This window comes from Gorilla gorilla, chromosome 2 (assembly GCF_029281585.2).
Source record: "Gorilla gorilla gorilla isolate KB3781 chromosome 2, NHGRI_mGorGor1-v2.1_pri, whole genome shotgun sequence".
Taxonomy (NCBI): domain Eukaryota; kingdom Metazoa; phylum Chordata; class Mammalia; order Primates; family Hominidae; genus Gorilla; species Gorilla gorilla.
The window spans coordinates 73,729,065-73,753,087 of NC_086017.1; the positions used below are offsets into that span (position 1 = coordinate 73,729,065).

Consider the following 24,023-nt stretch of genomic DNA (forward strand, 5'->3'; position numbering starts at 1 on the left):
CCTTTGACTCTTTTTTTTTTTTTTTTTTGGGTCGGAGTCTTCTCTGTCACCCAGGCTGGAGTGCAGTGGCACAATGTTGGCTCACTGCAACCTCCGCCTCACAGGTTCAAGCAATTCTCGTGCCTCAGTCTCGCAAGTAGTTGGGAATGTAGACATGTGCCACCATGCCCAGCTAATTTTTTTTTATTTTTAGTAGAGACGGATTTCACCATGTTGGCCGGGCTGATCTTGAACGGCTGTCTTAAGGTAATTCGCCTGCCTTGGCCTCCCAAAGTGCTGGGATTACAGGTGTGAGCCACCAAACTTGACCTCTGGCCTCTTAAATGAATATGTGTTGTTTATTTATCAGACTGGTTGATTGGGACATAGGTGCTGACATTTTTAAAGATCATGATTTTAGGATCTTAGAAAGTAAAACTGGGAATTAAAAAAGGCAACGAACACCTTAGTGAGGCGGTTTTGGTGTTTCCTAGATGTGTTTAGGATGAACACATAGATGAAATGCATAATATGAACATGAGCCAGTACTTAAAGAGCTCGTGGTGTGTGCCAGGACTGTGTTTTCCATGCTTCTTCCTGAGAAGTAGGTTTGATTATACAGTATCTATTTTACAGATAAAGGTTGAGGTCTCTTCTAAGGTGTTATTAGACAGCTATAGACATGGACACCAAAACTTGTTGAGCCTTCAGCATTGTAAAGGCTTGGCTTACCTTCCATCAACTTCAGCAGTTCTGCTGGAAGGGAAAAATGGAAACAGGGCCCTTAATTTTTTCTCATTATTGGATTAATTGGAAGCACTAGGCATGGTGTGCTGCCTGGTGCATAGTAGAGGCTCAGTAAATGTTTATTGAATATAAATCTGAATCAGACCAAGTGAAAAAAAGATAGAGAAAAGCAGTATTAGATCCTGGCCCCAGACTTTAAAAAAGTCTGAGGTCACCAGAGATTTTATTAGCATAGTCCATTTGTTAATATTGCAGGTTAATGGTTGGTTGAAGGCTGAGGTGAAGAATTGTCCAGTGTGTGTTGCATGGGATTAACTCCAGTCTGGGCAATTTAGTTATCTCTAGAAATCTGTTCACTTCCCACTAGGTACCCCTGCTGCTCAAGAAGCTCCAGGCTCTGTGTTTGTGTTCAGCTGATTCGTTTATTCCCAATTAAAAAAAAAACAAACTAGTTGTAACATTAAAATATGCAAATAAGATAGGTGTGACTATCCTAAATAATCTTATGTAACTATTTTATTTAAACATAAATAGGAAGGTATAACTGCCATAAGTCATCACGAGTGTATTTCAAAGCCAGATCTGATTGATATTTCTGTTTTCCCTTAGCTCAGGTAATTAAGAGTTGACACCAAAGAAGTATCATTTGGTATTAAGGGGAGAAAAGAGGGTACCTTATTGCATAGAATAGCAAACAAGTAGCATTTTATTCTAGATTTCTTCTTGTTTCCCCCAACAACAGAAAAAAAAGTATTTTTTTCTCCTGGGGGAACTTGATTAGGATATTTATTTACCCTGTCAAACCTGAAAGTCAGATGGTAGCCTGATTACCAAGCTTGATTGATTACCAAGCATCCTTTTTGTGATTTATTATTTTATGCCACAAAAAGAAGATACTTGAAGAGATAATTTTGTTCATTTACTATAGAAGTAGTTCATGTAGAAATTTTAAAGTGTCAAACATTAAGACCCAGTGTCCAGATCTTGGTTTCTAATACCATTCTCCATTAAAAGGAGATTCTGTGCCTGAGACAGGGAATAAACAATATGAGCCTGTAGTATCTTCTAGTTCCAGAAAGTAAGAAAATAACACGCACACACACACACACATTCTCACACACACACATTCACTCTCTCTCTCCCCACACACAATGATGGGGTGTGTCAAAGGGACCAAAGAGACAACTGAAAGAGCTCCCAAAGGTCAAACCTAGAACAATTTGAGCAGCTAAAAAACATAGTATTAGATTGTAACCCAATATATAAAATAAATGTAAATAAAATATACAGTATATATATTTTTAAAGGCTCATATAAACATATAAACAAATAATATGTGATATAAAATCATAAATATCCATGAGGCCATACTGGTATAAATAAATGATTGGATAAATAAGCAAATGGGAAAGAATAGATAAATCTTTAATATAAAAGAACTCCAAATGATTTATGCAGATAATCTTCTCTCAAGGAGATGGAACATCACTGCCAATCTTTTTTTTTTCTTTCTTATTTTTTTGGGGGGGATCAGGGTCTCCATCTGTCACCCAGGCTGGAGTGCAGTGGCACAGTCTTAGCTCACTGCAACCTCTGTCTCTTGGGCTCAAGGTGTCTTCCCACCTCAGCCTCCGAGTAGCTGGAACTACAGGTGTGTGCCACCATGCCCAGCTAATTTTTTTTTTTTTTTGTATTTTTTATAGAGATGGGATTTTGCCATGTTGCCCAGGCTGGTCTTGAACTCCTGGGCTCAAGCGATTCACCTGCCTCAGCCTCCCAAAATGCTGGGATTACAGTTGTAAGCTACCACGCCCAGCCCACTGCCCATCTTTTAAGTCTGAGCTGTGCCTAGTGACTTCCTTCCAAAGAGTGCAGTATGAAAAGGGAGGAAAGAGACAGCTTCCTGACATTGGCCTGGGCAGTGATTTTTTGGATATCACCCCAAAAGCACAGGTAACCAAAAAATAGAAAAATGGGGTTGCATCAAACTAAAACAGCTTCTGTATAACAAAGGAAATAGTCAGCAGAGTGAAAAGACAATCAACAGTATGGGAGAAAATATTTGCAAACCATATATCTGATAAGGGGTTGATATCTAAAATATATAAGGAACTCAACTTAATAACAAAACAGATAACCCAATTAAAAAAGGAGAAAGAACCTGAATTGACAAAGAAGACGTACAGATGGCCAACAGGTATATGAAAAGATGCTCAATATCCCTAATCATCAGGGACATGCAAGTTAAAACCACAGTGAGATATCACCTCACTCCTGTTAGAATGGCTATTCAAAAAGACAGGATAACAAGTATTGGTTAGTATGTGGAGAAAAGGGAATCTTTGTACATTGGTAGTGGGGATGTAAATTATAGTACAGCCATTATGAAAAACAGTATGGAGGTTTCTCAAAAAATTAAAAATAGAAAAGAACTATATGACCCATCAGTCCTACTTCTGCATATATATCCAAAGGAAATCAGTATGTCACAGAGGTATCTGCACTCCCATGTTCATTGCAGCATTATTCACAATAGCCAAGATATGGAGTCAATCTTGGTATCCATCAATGGATGAATGGATACAGAAAATGTGATATTTAGGCCAGGCACAGTGGCTCATGCCTGTAATCCCAGCACTTTGGGAGGCCAAGGTAGGTGAATCATTTGAGACCAGGAGTTCAACCTAGCCGGGCCAACATGGTGAAACCCCATTTCTACTAAAAATACAAAAAATTAGCAGGGCATGGTAGCATGCACCTGTAGTCCCAGCTACTTGAGAGGCTGAGCCAGGAGAATCGCTTCAACCTGGGAGGTGAAGTTTGCAGTGAGCTGGGATCGCGCCACTATACTCCAGAGCGAGACTGGGTCTCAAACAAAAAAAAAAGAAAAGAAAATGTGATATCCAGTGTATATATTCAAATAATGTAAGACTGTTCAGCTTTAAAAAAGAAGGAAATCCTCTCGTTTTCGACAACATGGGTGAACCTGGACGATATTAAGTGAAATAAGCCAGACACAGAAAGACAAATACTGCAGGAATCTCACTTACATGTGGAATCTAAAAACATTGAACCACAGAAGCAGAGAGTAGAATAATGGTTGCCAGAGGCTGGGAGTTGGGGGAGTGGTGAGGGAAATGGGGAGATGTTGATCAAAGAGTACAAGTTTCAGTTAGGATGAATGAGTTCTAGGAATCTGTTACGCAGTAATGGTGACTATAGTTAATAATACTAATACTGTATACTTGAAAATTGCTGAAAGTAGATCTTAAATGTTCTCACCCCCCCAAAAGATGAGGTGACAGATATGCTCATTAGCTTGATTTAATTATTTTATAATATATACATAAAAGATCATATTTACACTGTACAATTTTGTCACTCATGCCTTAAAGCTGGAGGAAAATAAATAATCACATGTTGGTATTGGTTCATTAGCTGTGACAAAGATACTATACTTACATAAGAGGTTAACAATAGGGAAAACCAGGTGTCGGGTTTACAGGAACTCTCTGTATAATCTTTGCAACTTTTCTGTAAATTTAAAGTCATCCCAAAATTGAAAGTTTATTTTTAAAAAAGACTATGGCAAGGACAATAGTCTGTAGTTCAAGTTTAATTTTCATCCCGTAGGGAGCCTGAGGTAAATAAAATAGTCCTTAGTGTTCTGGTCTTATTATGGTGTAAAGTGGGGCAGTTCTTCCTTGCTGTTGTCTTATAAAGCCATGACAGTTTGTTTGCAGAATCAGAGAATGCAGTATTTCTAAATGTCCTCCTGTGGAATTTCCTACTGGCATGACTTTTTTCCCCTTTGCTTCTGCCCAGTAGCAGTCCCTTGAGTGGCATTTGCTGTCCTAGTTAATCAGAGGGTAGGAGAAATGAAAAACTCTCCTCTTCCCCCTCCCATGAAGTTTCAATGGGCACTGGAAATGTAGGTCAAATTGCATCACCATAGAAAGGAGCGAACAGGAAGGTATTTATGAAGTGCTGCCAATGTCTCTTTAGATTCAGAGTCATGACGAACTGGTATTGAGCCCGTTAGGTGTGAGATACAGGGAATCGGGGCATGTTTGTGATGTAGTGCCAGAATGTTATATTTCAACCAGTGATAAAAGATCTCTGTCTGAAACCTAGTGGAAATGACTTACACTGGCTTTGTTTAATTTGCATCTCCCAGCTTCCGGAATTCTTTTTGTCTCTTATTTATTATTGGCACATTGCAAACATTTGTATTAATTTAGCCAGAGAGATGTTTGAATTGTAGAAACTATTGCCATGTGTACATTTTAAAAAGTCTTGTTTCATAGTCACATAAGTCTAATAATATATTTTGGAAATTAAGTATAAACATATGCACAGTGACATCTTGATTAGCACATAGAAACCTCAAAATATTTTTTCATTTTTAAATTATGTTTAAAGTATCTGTTAGATGGATCTCTGTTTTATTATTTATTTTATTTTATTATTTTTTCTAGACAGGGTCTCACTCTGCCACCCAGGCTGGAGTATGGTAGCACTATCTCAGCTCACTGCAGCCTCAACCTCCCAGGCTCAAGTGATCCTCCCACCTCAGTCTCCCAAGTAGCAGGGACTACAGGCATGTGTCACCACACCCAGCTAATTTTTGTATTTTTTTGTAGAGACAGAGTTTCACCATGTTGCCCAGGCAGGTCTCAAACGATCCACCTGCCTCAGCTTCCCAAAGTGCTGGGATTACAGATGTGTATCGCTGTCCTCAGCCTCTGTCTTCTTTTTTTTTTTTTTAATGGAAAAATCTTACAGATTTTAGGATATAAGGAAACTTTAAATACGTGTTTTTATTTTTTACGTATTGTGTGCTACCTACTCCTTGTAAGATACCCAGATATTGACTGCCAGAATATTCTGTTACTGACAGTGTTATGAACAGTAAGCATCCTGATAGCAAAACCAACTCTAAAACCTCTATTTTCACTCCCTTTTTCTCCCATCAAGATAATCAGTAGTTGCTTTATGTACAAAATGGAAAGTCAGGTGATAAGAGATTTTTACAGAGGCTTGGATATTATTTAATAATATGAATTGAATAGATTATTCTGTGTAATATGTTTATAATTCAACATGGTTTTGGCTATTTTTTAACTTTTTATTTTGAGATAATTATAAATTTATAGGAACTTGCAAAGATGGTCCAGAGAGGTCCCGGTTATTCTTCACCCAGTTTCTCCCATTTATTATGTCTTAACTATAGTGCAGTATTAAAACCAGGACGTTGACATTGGCTTAAAGTACATATATGGTTCTGTGTCATCTTATCATGTGTATTTTCATGTAATCACTACCACAATCAAGATATAGAACTATTCTGTCACTAAAAAGATCTTGGTCGGGCGTAGTGGCTCACGCCTATAATCCCAACACTTTGGAAGGCTGAGGCAGGTGGATCTTGAGGTCAAGAGATCGAGACCATCCTGGCCAACATGGTGAAACCCTGTCTCTACTAAAAATACAAAAATAGCTGGGGGTGGTGTCAAGTGCCTGTAATCCGAGTTACTCGGGAGGCTGAGGCAGGAGAATCGCTTGAACCTGGGAGGCAGAGGTTGCAGTGAGTCGAGATCGTGCCAGTGCGCTCCAGCCTGGCGACAGAGCGAGACTCCATATCAAAAATAAAAATAAAAAAAAAACAGATCTCCCCTGTGCTACCCCTTTATAGCCACATTCATTCCTATTATCCTCACAGTCCCTAACTCCTGGCAGCTGCTAATCAGTTCTCCAACTCTAAATTTGTCATTTTGGGAATGTTACATAAATATGATCTTTTAAAATTGGCTTTTTTCACTTAGCATTTTAAAAAGAATTTTATTTTTGAAAGAATATGATAAAATTTTTAAACGAATATTTATTTTTTTCAAGTTGTTACCCAGAGTTTGATTCACTAATTTTTAAGACCATATATTTCTAGCTTGGGTGTTCCATACTCTGTGTTGCTATATTTGAACAGCAGCTAAAGTCGAATATGCCGACGTAATAGCTGATTATAGCATTAACCTTATTGCCTGCTGTTAAGGATGATACCCTGATGTTAAAGGGAAAATTACCCTGGGAAAAGTCCATCCTATCAACAAAGTAGATACTACAATTGATGAAGAGCAGGAATAAGAAGTCCCAATGTTTATACCAAATAAAGTAACTGACCATATTTGTACTCCATTTCATCTTGAAATCTTCAAAGGAGAGAGACTTTTTGGAACATGATATTTAAATGAACAGCAGTTGAAATATTTACATTAATTAACTAATGTAAAGCTTATGTCACAGAATTGTGGAATGTCACCATACGAAATCAAGTGTCTGCATCATGTTAAGCTTCTTTGAATGTCTTAAGTAGGAAATGGAGTTCTATGGATAGGCAAGGGCTGGAAATAGCCTCAGAAAAATCAAATCTTCAGATGCTGGTATACTATTTTCTGACAAAATACGGAGAATATTCTAGGATCTATAGGAGGGCATGTTAGTGTTTGGCTGCAAATAATGATACCATGGCTCTAGAGAATGCCACATGGTCAAACCTATAGCACTGAGCAAATAGAAGGTGAATCCCAGGATACCATTCTGCAGCTCATGGCAGTGAATAAGCACTGGCTCCTCAGCTTCTCCAGAATTCATGTTCCTGAGGTTGTGTCAGGACAGATTTTTATGAATAGGGTAATCTTGCAACTAGCAAATGATTTTTGTTTGGCCCTAGCTCCTAACATTTTAGATAGTCTTCCTCCCAGTTGGGAAAATATTCCTGGTAATTAAAATCATCCTCTACTTACCAGCTTAACATTTTTCCCTTGATCACATTTGTTTTCTTTAAGCAGCATATGATTGTACTTAAAGTAGCTATTGGGATAGAGGAGAAGGGAAACAATCATTTATTGACCATCAGCTATATGCCAGCCACTTTGCTAAGTGTTTATGTTCATTCATGCATGTAACTGCAGTATTGAAAAATTTCATTAATGATACTCATTAAGTTATGGATCTGAAATAAACAGCATCCTAAGCAACTCTTTGTAGCAAGCCAATTTTCTTGGTCAGATTTACTCAACGGGTTTGTTGACCAAAACACAGTAGAGAAAGAGTGAGACATAGTGCATATATGCCTGTGAGAAATGGTTTAAAGAATATAATTATATCTATTAATTTGTATATTCATGAGACAGTGTGTAAAATGATACAGAATTTAGACATGTAAGACCCAGCCCCTCTCCTCTTAGCTGTTTATCCAAATGAGGGAAACAAGTTTTGAGTTAAAGGAAAATATCGACTAACTACAGGACTTAAACTGCTTAACCCATCAATGTAACATGTATAACAAGGCATTACATAATTATTTTTGAAATCTTTCAGATTGTAAATGCTTTAATATTCAGAAGAGGAAATGATTACTGATCTCTGACCCTTGATTTTGTTATCTGTATGATTTTGCTACCTCGTAGAAGTAAATAAAATAATGTATATAAAAGACTTAATATAATGCCTACTACTTAGTATACCTTCAATAAATTGTAGCGGTTGCTGTTGGTAATGAAAATTATGACGATAGTAAGAATACTTTATAAGAGTAGGTTATGCTATAATGACCCAAAACCCCAGTGCCTTAACACAATATAATGTTTATTTCTTGTTTAAGCTCAGAGTGTGTTGGCAAGGAGGCTCAGAGTGTGTTGATTCCCCCAGTCATTCAGGAGTGAAATTGTGTGGCTCTGCCCTCCTGTAAGTACTTGGAGCCCTTTCCATTTGACCAACAGAGGGTAGGAGAGACTGAAGCTCAAGCCAGAGAGGTTTGTATGGGCCTAGCCCAGAAGTGTGGCACCAACATTTCTTTTTTTATTTTATTTTATTTTATTTATTTATTTATTTTGAGACGGAGTCTTGCTCTGTCACCCAGGCTGGAGTGCAGTGGCACCATCTCGGCTCACTGCAACCTCCACCTCCCGGGTTCAAGTGATTCTTGTGCCTCAGCCTCCTGAGAAGCTGGGACTACAGGCACGCAGCACCACGCCTGGCTAATTTTTGTATTTTGAGTAGAGATGGGGTTTCACTTTGTTGGCCAGGCTGGTCTGGAACTCCTGATCTCAGTGATCTGCCCACTTCAGCCTCCCAAAGTGCTGGGATTACAGGCGTGAGCGACGAGCGACTGCGCCTGGCCCCAGCATTTTTTTTTTTTTTTAAGAGATGGGGTCTTGCTCTTTTGCACTAGCTGAAGTACAGTGGCACAGTCATAGCTCACTGCAGCCTTGAACTCCTGGGCTCAAGTGATCCTCCTGCCTCAGCCTCCCAAGTAGCTGGGACTACAGGTGTGAGACACCACACCTGGCTAATTATTTATTTTAATTTTCATAGAGATGGAGTCTCGCTGTGTTGCCTAGGCTGATCTCGAACTCCTGGCCTCAAGGGATCCTCCCTCAGCCTCCCAAGGTGCTGGGATTAAAGGCGTGAGCCATCACACCTGGCTTACGCAACATTTTTGTTCACATTTTGGATTCAGTCACATGTCTCTACCTTACTGCAATGAATATTGGGAAATTTAGGCAAACTATGTGCTCAGGCAGAGAATGTAAATATAGGTGACTATTGGCAATCTCTATCACAAATAATATTTACAAAGGCTTAGTAGAAGTGGAAGCATTTTCCCTGGATCTTTTAGAGAAGAGTGAAATTTGTTGTGTGCTGCTCAGCCTGTATTTAGGAGGTGATATTTAAAGAGGTGGGTAGAATAATTAAAAACTGTACGAGCATTATTAATGAAAACGACATTTATCCCACTAGCCACTGCCCTTACTGTCAGTCATTTGGTAAGTGACCTTTCGGAAGCCATTTATCTGTTAAAGACCTGCATTTCCTCACTTACAAGTATTCTTTGTAGGGCTGTGGTGAAGATTAAACAAGACAGTGCATGTACAGAGTTAAGCAGAGGGTCTGATCCAAGTTAAGCACTCAGCGAAAATTGTTCTTATTGGTAGTGTTGATAAGTATGGCCTCAGAGTAAAACGCGTGCTAGCTGTTCATTTATTTAACATCTATCCTAAGGGACCATGCTAGACTAGCAAAGAATGACTTGACTGAGGCCCCATATATGAATTTTAGAATTTTGGAACCCCAGGCCAGTCATAGGAGATTAACGTTCCCCTGGTAGACTATTGGGGAACAAACTCTCTCTGTTCCCCAGGCTTTCCTCCTCCCAGTCAACTTTAAAGACACCTCTACCACACACACACACACACACACACCCGCCAACTCCTGTCAACAGGAGTACTGGACTTTAATTTGCCTCTTATCGCTCCTTCACACACACACACCAACTCCTGTCAACAGGAGTACTGGACTTTAATTTGCCTCTTATCCCTCCTTCTCCCTTCCTTAGCATTGATGTCTATAGGTGAGTTTGCCTGGTGAGAGTGAAGGTAAATGCCAGAGCAGCTCTTTATTCCACTGGCCTAATTGCAAGTTCTTAGCAAGGCAATAGCATCCCACTCCAGGCACATATTAACCTGAGTGGCTGGGTAGCCGTCAGGACCTGTGGTTCCATTTTATCCAATTCAATTCATCAGGCATTTATTAACACTTAACAACATTGGGCCCTAGGGATACAAGAATGAAATGTTGCAGACCCAGCCTCCAGGAAGCCCACCTAGGGCAGTAGGCATGATGACCTGATGAGGTTTCATCTGAGCTGGGTTTTGAAGTCTAGATGTGAGTTACTTGGAAAGTAAGAAAGGAGTTCAAGGAGGCATGAACAGCAGGTGTGGAGAAACAGGTGGGAATTGTGGTGTATTGCAGTGGAGGGAATGGTTTTAAGCTCAACTCTAACATGCACTACCTCAGCTTTTATTGGCCTCATCTCACAAGCCTCGATTTTCTGATAAAGGAGCACAGAAAGAGTTCCTGTGTTATAGATGGGAGGACTAAGTGAAATGATGCATGTAAAAGGCTTACTTTTTATTACTGGGCGCATGGTAAGTGTTCAGTAAATGTCAGCTACTACTACTGTTATTATTGTCATGTGCTTTTATAAATTGACTTTCAAATCTACTGACTTGATCAGGGTTTTGCACAATGACAAATTGGAGAATTACTGGGAATTTTATATTTTACTTTTCTTTTAGCTAATGGTGAAATGGTGCCCTGTAGTCACAAATAATGGATAGAAAAATGCCTTGCTGACCTTTCTTTGCTAAAAGAAGAGGGAACCTAATTAACCTCAGTGAAGCCTGGGAGAGATAGGCTCAAGATGGGAGAACTGTGTGTCCTGAAATGGCAAAAGAGTGAAGGATGGCTATATTGAACATATTTGGAGAGAGCAGAGGGACTGAACATTGTGTAGGTATATACTAATAGAAGCTGTTAGAAAATGGAGGCTCCTTTAAAAATAAGACTCCACGTGAGGCGTTCTACGAAGTGTTGAGAAAGCCCTAGGACTGACTGCAGTGGCTGAAATGTACTCAAGAAACCCAGGCCAGAGTTACTGGAGCCCTTCCTCACAATTGGCCTTGGCTCCCTCTCCACTTGTGTGTTTTCACATTGACTTGATCTTCAGTGGAGTAACTCTGAGCAGTGGCTGTAGCTCAGTAGGTAGAAAAACTCTCTAACCCTTGAAGAGGGGAATACAGTAGCACCATTGAAAAAAGAGGTTGTGTATAGAGTTTCATTCTTAAATTTGCTTTGCCAAGGAGAAAGCCTGTGAGAGTGAAAGCAAGGTGGAACTGGGGTCCAAAGAGAGGGAGTAAACTAGATGCCATATTAATTTGTATTTCTGGAGGATATGTCTGCAGTTGATATATAACTTGGTTTAAACATTTTTGTAACCTGCTTAAAAAATTTGGGTTTGGGTGGTCGATTTTCATTTGGAAGAAAAGATTAGGAAGACAGTATAGTTTTGGGGACACAAGCATGGCTACCTACAGGAGACAGGTCTGAAAGGAAAATAAGTGATGCAGCCAGCTGAGTACTTTGGAAATTACATGCCAAATGACAAAGGGCAGCTCCCAACACAGCTTCATTCAGTTATCCCCCTCCAGGAAAGTTGGCCCCTGTGGCCAGATTTTTAGATTTTTCCCAGAGAAACCAGGAGTTTGGAATTTTATATGAATCTTCCAGCCTTTTAAATATTAACAACAAAGTCATATTGTTTTCCCCAAGATCACCATGGAAAACAAAAAAGTGGGCTATTTTAGGCCTGTGGACTTTTCCATTTGCAGTGAGTATCAAGATGGAGAGAAAAATGCACAGCCTAGGAGTTAGGTGGCTCAGCTGAATAACACTGCCAATTCTAGTGCCAGACACAGTACTTGGCATGGAGCACATTCTCAATGTGTTTTGTTTTGTTTTGTTTTTGAGGTAGAGTCTCGTTCTTTTGCCCCAGGCTGGAGTACAGTTGCATGATCATGGTTCACTGCAGCCTCAGCTTCCCAGGCTCAAGTGATCCTCCTGCCTAAGCCCCCTGAGGAACTGGGACTACAGGCATGCACCACCATGCCTGGCTAGTTTTTAAAAATTTTCTGTAGAGACGGCGTCTCACCCTTCCTCAAGCAGTCTTGAACTCCTGGACTTAAGCAGTCCTCCTGCTTTGGCCTCCCAAAGTGCTAGGATTACAAGCATGAGCCACTGTGCCCCAGCTTCAACATATTTTTATTGAATAAATAAACCAGCTGAGCTAAATCTCTCTTGGTTTTCAGTCTTTACATATCTAGAATGGAGAGATTGGAGTCAGCCTTCAAGGTTTCAGGTTGTTTTTTTTTTGTTGTTGTTGTTTTCTCTCCCTCCTCCTCCTCCCCCAACAAGCTCTGAATTTATAAGATCACAACTCTTTGTGCTTTCCTTGTAGGACTAATTTCTCTGGCTCCTTTTCTTCCCTCTTATGCCCTCTCCAAGAACCTAGGGTGGCAGTCTCACGTTAAAGCTTGGCGATTTTGCCTAGAAGTTAAGAATTTAAGTTTATACTGTTAAAAAGAAGACTGACTTGGTTTAGCCTTTTTTCTTTCCTTTATTGTGATTAGTAGGTTTGTGCTTAATTTTGACAGACTGGATGACATAACAAGAGGTGATTCAGATTATGCCTTAAATTGCAACAAAGTTCTGAATCTTAACAGAACACAGAAATGTTACTCGTAGAAAATAAGCCATTTTCCCTGTAAAAGCCAATATAACACTGCCCATGTAGCATTGTAGGCTTTTCTCTGTTTAAAATGAATGATGGGGTGTTTCTGAACCCTTCGGCCTTCTGCAGTATATTCTTTTATAACACATTCTGGTGATAGCTCTACTTTTAAAATACGTTTTTTTACTATCTTGGACAAGATCATTTTTTGTTGCAGTTATCACAAATCGGTTCAAAAAAATAAGCTCATTAAAAGGTGGGGGCGGGGGCACTTACCCTAGATGCCAGGGAATTCTTAGAACCCAGGGAACCTAGGGAAGGAAGTGCTTTGGGCCACTCGGGCTGTGGCGGTAACAGGAAAGCCCAAGAACACTCCCAGGCAGAGATTCTCTCTCTCTTTCTTTCTTTCTTCCTTCCTTTCTTCCTTTCTCCCTTTCTCTCTCTCTCTTTCTCTCTTTTCTGTCTCTCTCTTGTTTCTCTGTCTCTCTCTCTCTTTCTTGTTTTTTCTCCTGGGGGAAACGGGAGATAAGTGGCCTCTTGGGTCAGATTCACTCTGAGCAGCACATTCATTCTTTCATTCTCTCTTTGCTGACTGTCTTTTTCCTATAGACTGAGAGAGCACTTAGAGGTAGCTTGCAGCCTCCACCAAACTAGACCCTCTTCATCTCAATTTCTCGTTCTAAGAAGAACACATTGACTGTCTCAGTTTGTGTCGTGTGTCCAGCTTTGACAAAAATGGGAGTAAGTAGTTTGTAGCCCCATAGTACAAGTATGACTTGGCTGGCATGGAGTTGAGAATTACTTAGTGCTTAGGAAAAAGGGTCAACATAGGCTAGGGAGCTCCTGTAGGATAAAGATATCTTCTATAATCTCCCTCCCCCTTAAAAAAAAAAAGTAAATAAATTTATGCTTCAAGTTAGGTCTTCTTTCTTTCTCTCCCACTGCTACCTGGCCATCATTTAAATAAATCTTTTTTAAAATTATATTTATTGAATGCTTATTACAAAGTAGTTGTTGAATGAATAAAAGGTATCAAGTTTATTGATTCTAAGAAAATTTTCCAAGTCTATTTAAAATGATTTCTTTTTAACTATTTCTCTTTGCAAAACAAAATTAAGTTGCCATTGAGGCAGTTTGGTGTACTGGAAAGGGAACTAAATATCACCAAAGGCCCAGATTCTAGTTACAGTTTCACACCACTTGTTGGCTAGGTAATCTTGAGCAAATTATGACCTTCCTCAATCTGTTTCTTCAGTAGTAAAATGGAGATCATAGTAACAGCTCTTTTGAACACAGGGTTATTGGAAGATCAAATGAGAGAAAACATACAAGCATGTAATAGGTTTTTTCCCATACTAAAGAAAGGCTCTTGACCCCTATTCTAAGTAGAGAAGTTTCTGTTTTTAAATGTTTATTTTTAGTAACTGCAACTATCATTTTTCTCTAAGAATTGGATTTCCTATAAAGCATTTTTACAGTATGCGACTAGTAAGTGATGAATTCTTTTAAAACCAAAACTATCCTGAAGGAGATTTCATAGTATTCTGAATCTGATGACTTCCTTGGATACTTTGGAGAAATAGCAGCAGTGTCCAGATGGAAAATTGAAAAATGGCTTGACCTAGTGAAATAAGATCAAGTGCAGAGTCTAATCTGATGCTGGCGTTGTTCTGCCTTCACCTTCTGTCTACTCTGAAGGAATCACCATCAGGGTGGTGAATACTTATCATGAACATAACATCTTTATTGACTGTCTCTATCATGACAATTTGTAATTAGCTTTGAATGATTTTTGCATAGCTATAAAGTATTTAGGATTCAAAGAAATGCATTTTGGCTCAGGACAGACATGTTAAACAAGAAAACAGCTTTTATTGGAAGTAAGGCAGAAAAGGAGCACTAAAATGGAAATCAGAGAAATTTTTTAAAAGAAAGGAGACTGGGAAGGAATTAGAAATCTGAAGAGAAACATCTGGTTTATAAAGATTGTGGGAATGATTTTAAGCATTACTGAATAGCATTTTGAGTGAATAAAATTGACACTTTTAAAAAGGGAGAGGGAAGCAGTATGACCTGGGAATAACTTAAAACCTAATAAAGATAATTATGAGTAAATGTTCAAAACATGGCATATAATTTCAGCCACTGATTTTCAGAGATGCTTTATTTGTATCTTAGGATCTCAGGCCATAGGAATATTTGGTTACCATCTTAGAGTACATGAAAATAAATAAAAGTTGAGCAAAGCACTATTACCTCCTCCACATCTTGCTTTATAGTCAGTGAGAATTATAGGGAGAGAAGTATATGAGTAGTGAATTTTTCGTGTGAGCTCAGCCTGTCTTGTGCTTTATACCTTGACAACATCTGCCCGATAGCTGTGTCATTGCCCATATTTGTCGCTTTTTCTCTTCTGCTGCATGTGAGATTTGAAGACCAGCTTATTTTCTAACTTTGGTTTGTTAATCTGTAATTTATTGACTCCTTAACTCATTGCTCCTCCACAAATTAATTAAAAAGTTACCACATTTTACCTGAAATATATGCACACAACTATGAAGATAATGGAGCACATAGTTTCCTTGTGCTTTTTAATAAGATGGTTTAATTGAATTGTTACCTGTTGAAGTATTAAAAATTGCTTTTATAAACTGCTGAAATGATAAAGAACGACAGCGTAAGCTCTCCAAATAATAATCTCATTCAATCTGTGTTTTTAAAATCTGTGATTTGACAAGTTTCATAGGAGCAGGCTTTCTGAATCGCCATTTTAAAAATTAAGTGGAAACTCATTAGTGCAAATTATATACAATGATTTTAAGCCCCAGGAGGCTAACTCTGTGTACATATTGAATAGTCATTTGTTCTTGGTTTATTGTAACTATAGCCAATTAAGTTCATTGTTAAAAAAAAAAAATCACATTTGTAGTAAAATTGGTAAATGTCTTGAAATTTAACAGTTTGACATCTCAAAGCACATATAATTTTGGAATATCTGGCAACCAATGAGATTGTATGTTTCTGATTAGCTTTGTCCATCCACTGTTTCATCCATTTGCCTTTTTTCTGTTTTTGCAGATCTGAACAGAATTAAGACGAACGAGCTTTCACAATTGCAGCAGATGAAGATCCATTGGTAAATTGATCAGGATTTTTGGCCTACCCTCCAAAGAAAAGGTAACTGGCTGTTCTGATATCGCAAACACAGTTGAATAAATATAATGCTTCCAGTTATAAAAGAGTTTGAGTTTTACCAAAGGATGATAGTTTATTTTAAGGCGTCTGTGTAAGATCTCAAATGTTAAATGTAATCCTGAATATGATCTTAGAAAAATAAAATGACAATGAGTTTAGGAGTATGATATTATTAGGTGTTTGTTTCTCAACACAAAAACTGCTAAATAGCATCCCCTCCAAATTTGTTAAAATTGCAGGAAGACTTTAGTTATAGAATCCTCCTCCTTTCCCAGTCTATACCCACTTTTTTCTGGAAGTTATCCAAAAGTGTGCTCTTGTTTCTTTCCAGCACCATTCCCCCAGCTCCTGTTTTCTTGTCTTTCCATGTAATGTAGACCCAGCTGCTTAGGGCAGGGAAGATCCTCAGCAAGATTGTAAAACAGGCAAGCGTTCTTCAGGAACACTTTCTGGGCCCATTGCCTTTGCCCAGGCTGACAGACAGCTCTGTGGTAATGAGTAGTCTCTGATCATTACAAAAATAGCAGCCATCATTAATGGAGTGTCTTTTTTTTTTTTTTTCTTTTTTTTGAGACAGAGTCTCACTCTGTTACCCAGGCTGGAGTGTAGTGGCGTGATCGTGGCTCACTGCAACCTCCACCTCCTAGGTTCAAGTGATTCTTGTGCCTCAGCCTCCTGAGTAGTTGGGACTACAGGTGTGCACCACTACACCTGGCTAATTTTTGTATTTTAGTAGAGACGGAGTTTTGCTATGTTGGCCAGACTGGTCTCGAACTCCTGACCTCAAGTGATCCACCCGCCTTGACCTCCCAAAGTGGTGGGATTTCAGGCATGAGCTACCAACGCCTGGCACATTAATGTTGTTTCTCACTGCATGTCCACCATTGTACATTTACTGTTTTGGGAGGATAGTGGTGAAGTTTCACGTAATATGAAGCAGGAAATTCCTGGAGGAATTTTGATTTAAAAAAACAAAAAGGGCTGAGTACAGTGGCTCACACCTGTAATCCCAGTACTTTGGGAGGCTGAGGTGGAAGGATTGCTTGAGCTCTGGAGTTTGAGACCAGTCTGGCCAACATAGCTACACCCCCAACTCTACAAATTTTTTTTTCTTTTTTTTGAGACCTAGTCTTGCTCTGTCGCCCAGCCTGGAGTGCAGTGGCGTCATCTCGGCTCACTGCAAGCTCCGCCTCCTGGGTTCACGCCATTCTGCCGCCTCAGCCTCCCGACTAGCCGGGACTGCAGGCGCCTGCCGCCATGCCCGGCTAATTTTGTTTTTGTATTTTTAGTAGACACGGGGTTTCGCCGTGTTAGCCAAGATGGTCTCGATCTCCTGACCTCGCGATCTGCCCTCTTCGGCCTCCCATAGTGCTGGGATTACACGCGTGAGCCACTGCGCCCGGCCTAAAAAAATTTTTAAAAATTAGCCAAGCACAGTGCTGCATGTGTATAGTCCCAGCTACTCAGGAGGCTGCAGCAGGAGGATGGTTTGAGCTCAAGAGCTTGAGGCGGCAGTTAGCCATGATGATGCTGCTGCACACCAGCCCCAGCGACAGCAAGACCCTGTGTTAAAAAAGAAGCAACAACAACAACAACAAAATTATTCTCCTATTTCTGAAAGGAATGAGATAACCTTTAAGTTAAGGTGCAATTTAAGATGAGTCATTAAAGACTGAAACAACAGAATCGGAACAAGGAAGACGAAAGGAGTTTCAGCCTCTGGAATCAATTATTTTACATACTTAGGCAACAAATGTGATGCCAAAATCAGGTTTTAGGCAACTGTAGCAAAAATGGTAGCATTTCAGACAACACGTAAAAGATAATATTTTTACCATTACCAATCTGAAACAGCTTCACAAAAAGTGTTTTAGTACTGTTGAGATGTTTGAAAGAACAAGAGTTTGGGGAGCTCTGAAGTCTCCACCTTAAAAACAGTCTCTTAAAATGTTCTGGACTAAAGCTGAAGGGCCATAATGCAGAGATGTCGTTCAGTGATCGTTGAAGTCATCACGTTGAATGTTGTTCATTGTATCATGTCTGCAAGGTGCCAGAGAAGAGAGAAACAGGCTTTCCTGTATGGTGTCCAATCACTGACAATGGTGGGGTATGGGGAGAAGTTAAGAGGAAACATGTTTGGCAGAATGCCAGAGGAGCTCTTTAGTGCCTGTTTATGGAGTTTCTACTGTGTGCATGGGGATTGTCCCTGGGAGGAAAAGAAGAATAGGAGGTGATTTACATGGACTGCAGTGATGACTTAATGCTTTTTTGAATATTATACCAATGAAAAGATTAATATGATGCCAGGAAGTAAGTGACCAAGAAGCAGAGAAAGAAGAGGAGGCACAAGTTCAAAAGTCTGTAGAGGCCAGAGAGACCAGAAAGGGGAATAAAGTGAGCCAGGTGGAACTGTGAGAAACCATCCGGTCCATGATCCATCTAATGTGGCAATCCCTTCTCAGCAACAGATTGTAGGCCCAATATCTGTTCATTCAACAAACATTTATTGGGTGCCAACCTATGTGCTATGTTATCTTATGGTCACTGGGGATAAATTAGTAAATCGAAAGGACAAATATCCCTGCCATTGAATTGGCACTTACCTTTTTTTCTTAATTAACAAGTAAAAATTGGATATGTTTATCATGTACAATGTATTCTTTTAAAATATGTATTCATTGTGGAATGGCTTAAATTAACTAATTTAATAGCTAATTAACATAGGCATTACTTCTCATACTTATGTTTTGGTTGTGAGAACCTTTATCTAGTCTCTTTGCAATTTGCAAGAATACAATACATTGTTATTAACTATAGTAAGCATGTTTTGCAGCTGAGTTCTTGAACTCATTCTTCCTAACTGAAATTTCGTACCTTTTGACTAACTTTCCCTAAACCCCTCAACTCTATCCTCTGGTAACCACCATTCTATTCTCTACTTCTATGAATTCAACTTTTTAAGATTCCACATATAAGTGAGATTGTGTGCTGTTTGTCTTTCTGGGCCTGGCTGATTTCACTTAACGTAATATCCTCCAGGTTCATCTATGTTGCTGCAAATGACAGGAGTTCTCTTTAAAAAAAACAAAAATCGAGATGGGGGCCTCGCTGTGTGTCCTAGGCTAGTCTGGAACTCCTGAACCCTGGCCTCAAGTGTTTCTCCCACCTTGGCCTTCCCTCCAGAGTGCTTGGATTACAGTTGTGAGCTACCATATCTGGCTGGATTGCCTTCTTTTTAAAGATTGAATAGTATTCCATTGTGTGTGTGTATAACACAGTGGAATATTATTTAGCCATAAAAAAGAAGGAAGTATTGATAACATGTTCCAACATGGATAAACCTTGAAAACGTTTTATTAAATGAAGGAAACCAAACACAAAGACCACATATTATGTGGTTTCATTTAATATTCAGAATAGGCAAATCCATAGAGACAGAAAGCAGATGTGGTTTTCGGGGGTTGGGGAGGGAATGTGGGCAGTGATTGCTTGATGAATACAGGGTTTCCTTTTGGAGTGATAAAAATGTTCTGGAACTAGATAGTAATGTTGGTTGTACTACAGTGTGAATGTACTAAATGTCATCAAATTGTACACTTAAAATGGTTAAAGGCCAGTTGCAGTAGCTCATACCTGTAAATCCAGCACTTAGGGAGGGCGAAGCAGGAAGACTACATGAGTCCAGGAGTTTGAGACCAGCCTGGGCAACATTTGAAACCCCGTCTCTATAAAAAAAAAGTACAAAAATTAGCTAGCCGTGGTGGCATGCGCTTGTAGTCTCAGCTACTTGGGAGCTGAGGTGAGAGGATCACTGGAGTCTTGGAGGTTGAGGCTGCAGTGAGCCGTGATTGCACCAGCTGGATTGCACTTGAGCCTGGGCAACAGAGCGAGACCCTGTCTCAAAGTAAATAAATAATAAAATGGTGAAAATGGTGAATTTCAGTTATGTGAGTTGTATTTAAAAAATAATGGCATTTAGAAAGACTTTCAGAAATGTGTACTTTATGTCTTGGACATGAGAAGGTGGTTTAGCTAGAGTGGAGTCTTTGTAAGGGAGAGCGGTGGATGCTAAGGGTGGGAAAAGGTTTGGCTAGATATTGAAAGATATTGACTGGCTAAGGAGTTTAGCAGCTATAAATATAGCACCATATACTCCATGAGGAAGAAGGAAACTCAAGAGAGGTTGGTGCTCTGGGAATCCCAGCTAAAGATGAAGTTTCAAGCCAAGGAAGTGACTTGTAGTTTTATCAGTCTGTGCCGTTGCTACTCACCTAACAGAGTTTTGTGACAATCTCACAAAAGTTTCAATATTAGTTTAGAGTTTCTTCTTCAAAAAAAAATCTTTATAAAAGGATAATCATCTTTTAAAATAATCATCCTGAATATAAAACTATGTTGATAAAAAATCTAAACATTATATAAATATATATGCTAATAAAAAGTTCCTTTAAGTTTAAAGAATTAAAGCATCTTTAATTCTTTAACTCCTTGCTTCTCATATGGTAAATCTAGACTTATCTAGATTGTTTTTTGCATAGACTTATCATCATCATCATCATCATCATCATCACCACTTTTTCACAAAAATAGGCACATGTGGGCCGGGCACGGTGGCTCACGCCTATAATCCCGGCACTTTGGGAGGCCGAGGCGGGAGGATCACAAGGTCAGGAGATTGAGACCATCCTGGCTAACATGGTGAAACCCCGTCTCTATTAAAAATACAAAAAAATTAGCCGAGCTTGCACCTCTAGTCCCACCTACCCCGGAGGCTGAGGCAGGAGAATGGCGTGAACTCAGGAGGTGGAGCTTGCAGTGAGCCAAGATTGCACCACTGCACTCCAGCCTGGGCAACAGAGCAAGACTCCATCTCAAAAAAAAAAAAAAAAAAGGCACATATGATTCATAGTATTTTTTGCATGTTTCTTTAGAAAATGTTTATCTTGGCTGTCTTTGCACTTCTTTCTTTTGGACCATTACATTATATGCTATTTTATTTGTAAAAACAAACAAAAAGTTGAAAAGTAATGGCCACATACCTCTATTAGAGGATGAATTGTTATAAAATGTGAAAGTAGCTAACACACTGAGCACTTAATATGTGCCAGGCACTATTCTGAACATATTAATTTATTGACTCTTCATAAGCTGATGAGGTAGATATTATTGTTATCTTCCTTTTGCAGAGGAGCTAACTGAGGTACAGATGAAAAAATTATCCTGCCAACGTCCAGAGTTAGGTGGTGGCAGAGATGGGTTCCAGGACCAGCTTCATCTCCAACTCATGTTCCTATGAGGAATGCTGTGGCTGGTGGTGTCAGATTTTTCTTAGGATTTTTTCAAGATAAGTCAATCTGGAATTTTTTGTGAAATTTTCCAAGTTTTAATGTTGGCTTAAAAAATAGCTTTATTGTGATGTAATTCAAATGCCATAAATTTACCCCTTTAAACTGTACATTTAATGGTTTTTAGTGTATTCACAGTATTGATTGTATAACTGTTTCTTCTATCTAGGTCAAAAACATTTTTAGCACCCACATTGGAGACCCCATCGCATTCCTAAGCAGTCACTCTCCATCTTCTCTTCCTTCAGCCTCTGGAAACCACTAATCTGCTCTCTGTCTGTATGGATTTGCCTATTCTGGATAATTCATCTAAATGAAATCAAATAATATGTGACCTATTTGTCTTCTTTCATTTAGCATAATGTTTTCAAGATTTATTCATGTTGGAGCATGTATCAGTGCTTCATTTTATGGCTGAATAATTTTTTTTTTTTTGAGATGGAGTCTCGCTCTGTTGCCCAGGCTGGAGTGCAGTGGCACGATCTTGGCTCACCACACGCCCCCGCGCCCCCCCCCCCCCCCCCCCCCGCCGCCAGGTTCAAGCGATTCTCCTGCCTCAGCCTCCCAAGTAGCTGGGACTATAGGCGTGCACCACCATGCCCGGCTAATTTTTTTGTGTTTTCAGGAGAGATGGGTTTCACTATCTTGGCCAGGCTGGTCTTGAACTCCTGACCTCGTGATCTGCCTGGCTTGGCCTCCCAAAGTGCTGGGATTATAGGCGTGAGCCACTGCACCTGGCAATAATATTCTTTGTAGAGATATATCACAATTTGTTTATTCATTTGTTGATGTACATATGGGTTGTTTCCACCTTTTGGCTTTTAGGAATTATACTGCTAATGAATATTAGTGCACAGGTATCTGAGTCTCTGATTTCAGTTCTTTTGAGTGTATAACTAGAAGTGGAATTGCTGGATCATATGCTAATTCTGTGTTTAACCTTTTGAGTAACTACCACTGTTTTCCACAATGGCTGCACTGTTTTACATTCCTGCCAGCGATGTATGAGGATTCCAGTTTTTTCATATCCTTGCTAACACTCTTCATTTTCTGTCTTTTGTTGTTGTTGTTTATTACAGCCATCCTAGTGGGTGAGAGGTGATATCTCTGATTTAGATTTGCATTTCCCTAATGACTAATGATATTGACCTTCTTTTTTTGTTGTTGTTGTTAATTGACTGGGCTGCGTTCTTTCTTTTCTACATTCTAGTTCAAGTCCCTTATCAGATATATGATTTGCAAAAATGTGTAGGTTCTGTGGGTTTTCATTTTCTTGATGGCATCCTTTGAAGCACAGAAGTTTAATTTTGATGAAGTTCAATTTACCCATTTGGCTCTGTTTTCATTCTTTTTCAATTTAATTTAATTTTTTTTTTTTTTTGAGACGGAGTCTTATTCTGTCGCCAGACTGGAGTGCAGTGGCACAATCTGGGCTCACTGCAACCTCTGACTCCCTAGTTCAAGAGATTCTCCTGCCTCAGCCTCCTGAGTAGCTGGGATTACAGGCACGTGCCACCATGCCCAGCTAATTATTGTATTTACAGTAAAGATGGGGTTTCACCATGTTGGCCAGGATGGTCTCGATCTCCTGACCTTGTGATCTGCCTGCCTCGGCCTCCCAAAGTGCTGGGATTACGAGTGTGAGCCACCGCACCCGGCCTTGGCTCTGTTTTTAAAAAGAAATACCTGATAAGTCAGATTCCAACCCACTAATTGCCCGCTTGTGATTGCTGCTTTGCTGCCACTGCCCCAGAAACCATTTGGAAAAATCCTCATGCTTTTTGAAAATACTGGTTTTCCGAAGAGATGGAGCAAGCTCTGGAAGGCAGGAAAGGCAGATTTCTCACCAGGAGCAATTTTGTTTTGGTTCCCCTTTTCTACTCCTGAAGTTCCTTCACTTAGAACACCTTGATGTAGATGTGGGGGCATAGTAGGAAGTGGACAGAGGATCAAGGTCTCCAGGTCTTGAAAATTTTATGTTGATCAAAAGAGAATATTGGTTAAAATAAAAGATTAAATTGGTGAAAATAAATATTTGCCTTGAGCCATAGATGATGTCATTTAAAATTAGAATGGCCATAAGAGTGTAGTTAGTAATTGTGTGTTTCTAGGAAGAAAGGTTTATGAACCAGTACACCTAGAAGTCATCTGGGGTAAGGTCTTACCCTTTATATTTCTTTGAATGTGTACTTGGGAGGAGAGGAGGACAGATAACTGTATTCATTCATAGTCATTCATACACATTAGTGAAAAATAGTTAAATCTGCAGGACTTTACCTCTACCAAGAAAAGGAGAGCTTTACTTTGGAGGTGGAAAGGGAGTGCAAGTTTTTGTGGAACAGTCTGTCTTTTGAGAAGCAGTACAAACCCAGGTAGGCTCCTGGATCACGGTGCAAAGACAGAATGTGGGAAAGTCAAGGGTGTCATGTTTGCTGGATCTATAGCTTTGCTTAGAGCTGGACCTTGGCTGAGGAAAGGAGGAAGAAGCATTTGTGTTGTTCCTTCCCTCTTATACTAACACACCTGCATTGTTAGTCCTAGGTTTCACCCCAAAGGCATTTTGCTGACCAATTTGGAGACATGGTTACAACTCGTCTTATGGTTTGTGGGAAAGTGGGTTCCAGGTTCTA

At 39.5% G+C, this 24,023-nt stretch overlaps 1 protein-coding gene across 17 annotated transcripts in view; it reads left to right on the plus strand.

Moving 5' to 3' along the window:
* ATXN7 (ataxin 7) overlaps positions 1 to 24,023 on the plus strand; it is a 147,809-nt gene that overhangs the window by 18,032 nt on the left and 105,754 nt on the right. For all 17 annotated transcript variants that reach the window (XR_010132851.1, XR_010132853.1, XR_010132852.1 and 14 more), the window contains one exon: positions 15,932 to 16,030. The gene's annotated coding sequence lies outside the window, so the exon portion shown is untranslated. The remainder of the gene's footprint in view (positions 1 to 15,931; positions 16,031 to 24,023) is intronic.